The sequence below is a fragment of the Corvus brachyrhynchos genome, unplaced genomic scaffold, assembly GCF_000691975.1.
Source record: "Corvus brachyrhynchos isolate BGI_N302 unplaced genomic scaffold, ASM69197v1 scaffold258, whole genome shotgun sequence".
NCBI classification, from domain to species: Eukaryota; Metazoa; Chordata; class Aves; order Passeriformes; family Corvidae; genus Corvus; species Corvus brachyrhynchos.
Genome location: NW_008240122.1, coordinates 5,386,287 through 5,391,474, shown reverse-complemented (window position 1 = coordinate 5,391,474; position 5,188 = coordinate 5,386,287). Strand labels below are relative to the sequence as shown.

The window sequence follows — 5,188 nt, the reverse complement described above, 5'->3', positions numbered from 1 at the left end:
ATGTAAGTGTTTTTTTTTTTTTTTTTTTTTGTACAATTGGCAGCTCACATTCTGGAGCTCATGCTGTGTTGCTTAGCTGACCTGTTCTGGTAAAGTGAGTATGAATCCCTCCCCACGCTGGTTGCGTGGAAAAATATCTGTTGACTGTTATCTCCAGTTAAATTGTTCAAAGCAAGTTGTTTGGCTCCATTACTCACACTTCAACTTTGACTTAAAAGGATAAGGAAACATGGCTTTTGTGGTGTAAATGTAAGCACAGTGAAATAATAAGAGGACGCTTTCATTAAATGTTGTCATGCAATATGTATTTAGTCCTTTTGGTTGCTTTAACTGAAATGTATGGCTTTAAGTTTGAGTAACAGTCTACAATTGCCTCTCAGTGCCTGCTACGCATAATTTTTCAGAGGTAGCAAATACGTATCAAAAGCCACAGCAGCAGGAAACTTCACTGCTGTCATTGGGTTGCTGGGTGGTGACACCTGTTTCTAGCCTGTGATACTGTCAGGAGATCTTGCTCCTACTTTAATTAGGTTACTCTAACTGTTTTTATCCTTATTACTTCTAGGTTATATGACACATTAACTTGCCTTTTGTTTGGAGTTACCTCCTTGGATTTTCTTTCTTCATGTTTAATTGTGATTTTGTTTTGGGGGTTTTTTTTGAGATACCAATATGAACTGGCCTACAGCTGGGCTGCTTGGGAGAATTCATCAAGAACATCTTCCCAGTCCTCAAGGAGTGTGCCTGTATGCTTATCTTGAATGTACACTTACTTACTTTGGAGATCTTTTGAGTGCTGAAAGACAGATTGATTAACTCTTGAGTTAAATTTGGGGAGTTTCGTAAAGACTTACTTGAACCAGAGTGTGATGCATGTTGATTGTCTTCTAGGACACTAGCTTTTAATTTCCATGTTCTTTTGCACATACCAAGTTCTTATCCTCTTTTCATTGGTTAAGTGGTGAATTTAGGAATGGTAAGAGCTCTTTTTGAATTCACTTTCTCTTGCAATGTCTAGTACTTTGTCACTAGTTAGTGATATATAAATAACCACTCTTTGGAGGAAAGTAAAACTCAAGTGTATACATAAAGTCTGAACATAGCAATGCTTTCTTTTGTTTTGTCTCTGTCTACCAGGTACTGTCTACCAGATTTAAAGTAATTCCTGTTGCTTTACTAGAAGAATGAGGGAGATGCTGGTGCTCTGACATGTCTGCCTCACTATCTTGGAGACACTTTGACTTTTATTGTCTGTCATGAGTCAATCTGCAAAGATTTACAGGTCATTTAAACACAGAATTCCACAGCTTTGCTAGAAGACTTCTAGAGTGATAAGTGACCATGAAAGTGAATAAGCCAAATTTGTTTAAAGAGTGTTTCCTTCTTGTACTGGTATTCAGAATCACGGGGTAGGTTTAGCTATGTTATGTTACAGTACGAAAAGATGATGGTCTTATTTTTGCTTCAGTGTGTGTACTTTTTTCGTGTTTTTATTTTTTCCTTCCTACCTTCCCAGCTATGCCATCTGGTGGATAGATTTTTTCCCAGTCCATTCTAGCTGTGGATAGCACAGGAATATGCACACACAAGACTGCCATGAGTACGTCAGATGTGGAATACAGAATCATAAAATGCTTTGAGTTGGAAGGAGCCTGTAAAGGTCACCTAGTCCAGCCCCTCTCCAGTGAGAGGCACAGCTTCAACTAGATCAGGTTGCTCAGAGCCCTGTCCAGTGTGACCTTGAATGTTTCCAGGAATGGAGCATCCACCACCTCTCTGGGCAACCTGTTCAGTGTTTCATCACTGTCATAGAAAAAAAATTTCATCCTTATATCTAGTCTTAATATTTTTTTTTTCAGTATAAATCTAGTCCCCTTGTCCTATCACAACAAGCCCTACTAAAAAGTCTGTTCTCATCTTTCTTATAAGCCCTCTTTAAGTATTGGAAGGCTGTAATTCAAGAGTCTTCTTGAATAATACTCTCCAATGTGAACAGAGAAATTTTTTTCTCAATGTAGTTTTTTCTCTTGGACTCTGCAACTGAAATTGCTAGTTGTGTTTTGCCTAATCTAGAAATACTATGTATCCCTGTCTGGGATGTGCCCTGAAATTGGCAACAATGCTGAGCTAAATGGGTGCACTAGGTTCACATTTAAGCCAGATTCTGAACCACTTTAAATTTAGTGATGTGTGGAAAAGATTGCCTCTATATCAAAGCAAGTATACTGGAATAGGTGTAACCTTGACTTGTAAAGAGTGCTGTGAATGGTGTTAAGTAAGACTTTCATATTTCTTTTAGGGTGTTGGGCTTCCTGTACTGTCTGTTTCTTAAAATTTCTGCATGTAAGGCAGCCCAGCTGGAATGAATCTCTGCTCTTTTAAATTTATAGGTGTCTGTCTTCGTAAACACTAGGGAGTTTACCATATGGAAGAGAGGCTGTATTTAGGGAAACCCAGACACAGAGTAACCTTAGGTACAAGATGGCTTTCTGCACTGAGGCTTCATTTATATTGCTGTACAAACAAATTTGCCTTGTCTAGGTGAGACTCCTTGCTTGCCTAAATCTAGCTAACCTAATCAAAATTACAATTTGAATTAATCTGACTGAACTTAATGTGGATCTTTTCTAAAACAAAATTATTTTGGGTGAGACTGAGGGCTACTAGTTCTGATAGTACCAATGCACCAAGGAAGCTAGGAAGTACTTACCCAAGAAGACAATTGTCAGACTACTAGTAGATGTAGAGAATGGTTATTGCTTCAATGTTCAGCTAAAAGGGTGATTTTTGTGATTGCCTTGGTGTTCTTACTGTCTCATGTGATGTCTTCTAAGAAGGCTGCAGGCTTCATTTTCTTGTGATTTCAGAGGCCTTACAGGTTGTGATAAACATAGAAATTTGAATGTAAGTTAACTTTTAAAATGAAAGTTGGATTTTAAATTCTTATGAAATAATTGAGATTTTTCCTTGCTAGTTTTAAAGGGTATCGAGCATACTGGTCAAACATGCTATGGTCAATAACATATTTCTTATTTTGTTAGTGTCCTAACTAATTAATATATCCAGCCAGCCTGACGGTGTGGTATTATGATATGGTAGTAGTGCTTGCAGTTCCAGGCTCTGTAACTGATGCTGAAAAAGAGAGGCAGTTGTAGAGAAGAAAAATAGACCTTATCGATCTCTTGCAAAACAGTGTAAACAAACCATGGTGATGAATCTTGAATAAACAAGAGTTATTCCCTGGCTTGGTGTGAAATCACTGGATAATTTGTTACTAGAAAAAGAAACAAGAATAACTTTTAAAGGAGTTTCTTGCAAAGGATTTTTTTTTAATATATATATTGTTAGTTTTTAAAGAGAGAAAGAAAATCGATGGTTTTGATGTTTTTCTAGGAGGGTAGGTATTGTATTAACCAGAGAGGAGGGACAGAAGAATTAAGTTTGTTTCTGGGTTTGTACAGCAGTGCAGATATCAGCTACTTCATCTTTAGCTTTAGAAGTGCATGACGAATTGAATGGTTGGCTTGAAAAAGTGCACTGGAGGCCAAGAGCCCAGCATCAGGCAATGTCTGCTGGGATTCTTTATTCTATCTGGCTATTTGGCCACTTGAAGGCTGCATGATTCAGTAACTGTTTCATTTAGATACTCTGCAGCACAGGTTTTACTTGAGTCGTTCAGTGTCCTGCTCACTGCGCAGCAAAATGATAGTGTAAAAGGAGAGAAACACTGTTCTAATTTAAGATAACTGTAACTATTAAGTATTAAAAGTTGTCTTAAATGCTCATTAGTTACCAAGAAAGGTAGGTATGTAACTTTTTTTTACAAGGGAAGAAAGCACCCTGCTAAACCTCAGACTGTGGAGAAGGCAGCATACTATATTTGGCTGTTACTCAGTAAGGTCAGATGCCGTACATAATGAAGGGGGATGTATAGGGGAATCTACTCTTAACTACAGCCTGAGGTGCCTCTAGATGTAACAGGTATCTGGTTTATAATTTGAACATTGAAATGAACCTTCTGTTGTGTGATTTGTCTTAGTACACGGCCTAGGACATCTTAGTTTCACAGCACCATCTTTTCTGTGTTTTTTGGGGGTTTGGGGGGGGGCGCTGGGGGAAGGTATTTTGTGTTTGTTTGTTTGTTTTTTTTTATACCAAGCTTGATACAAAGCTCTTTGTGTTTATATCCCATGTAACTGTATTGGTTAAGTACCAGAGACAGTGATGTTCAGAAGTTACACCAAGCTTTTTGTATCATAGCTGCAGTAACTTCTCTCTTTGGTACTTCTCAGAAGTTATGAAGTAACTTTGTAATTTACCTTTGCTTTCCTTGAATTTTAGGAATTTTATTAGTCCTGTTTTAGGGGAAAAGAAAGTCAGCCTTTGAGAAAGAAGCTAAAATTCTTTGTTTCATGAAATTTTTGTGCTAGGTTAGCTTTCCAAGTAGAGTAGGACAGGAATTGCTATCACTGTATAATACAGCTGTAGTGGTTTGGTCCAAAATACTCATTACTGTTTATCTGCTGAGAGATAAGAATTAGGAGAAATGCAAAGCAGGCACCAAACTTGAAAGAATATAAAGAAGTTTATTAACAGACCTAAAAGAAGGAAAAAAAAAATTATACCACCTTCAGAACTCTCCTCCTCCCCCACCTTCCTCCCTTCTCCCACTGACAATGTGAAAAGACAACCCTTAAGATGTTCAGTCTGTTTACCACTTCCATAAGAAGCTTGTTCAGTCCATTTAGAAAGAGAAGTCTCTTCTTGCTCATGCTATGAAAACAGTATCACAACGAGACAGCCGCCCACTTCCAAATATTGTTCAGTCCATTTAGGAAGAGGAGTCTCTCTGCCTGCATGAGTCCCTTCCCCCGACTTGCAGCTTGTTCAAGGTCACACACAGATAGCAATTGGTTTTCCCGCGTTCGAGGGTCCACTCTTGAAGTTTTTTGGGGTACAATTTTAAGGTTGAGCCGTTCAGAAACAAAAACAGAGGCCCTTCTCCTTCCTTGGGAGCAAAGGGTCTTCCTCATCTTCATTGTTAGGACTATCTCTGGGAGCATCTCTAGGAACTGAGGTTTTCTCCTTTCCCATTTGGAGCAAAAGTCCTCATCAGGTTCATCTCTCCCTGTCCAAACTTCTCATGAAATTACAGCTGCGTCAGCATCTGCCTATCTCAGCACAGGTG

At 38.5% G+C, this 5,188-nt stretch overlaps 1 protein-coding gene across 4 annotated transcripts in view; it reads left to right on the top strand.

Annotated features, from left to right (window-relative positions):
* Positions 1–5,188, top strand: part of PPP1CB (protein phosphatase 1 catalytic subunit beta) — a 55,163-nt gene that overhangs the window by 26,365 nt on the left and 23,610 nt on the right. The window contains exon 1 of one of the 4 annotated variants that reach the window (XM_017744834.1): positions 4,115–4,120. The exons of the other annotated variants lie outside the window; for them this stretch is intronic. The gene's annotated coding sequence lies outside the window, so the exon portion shown is untranslated. Of the gene's footprint in view, positions 1–4,114; positions 4,121–5,188 lie in introns of those variants that run through there. 4 annotated transcript variants of the gene reach the window in all.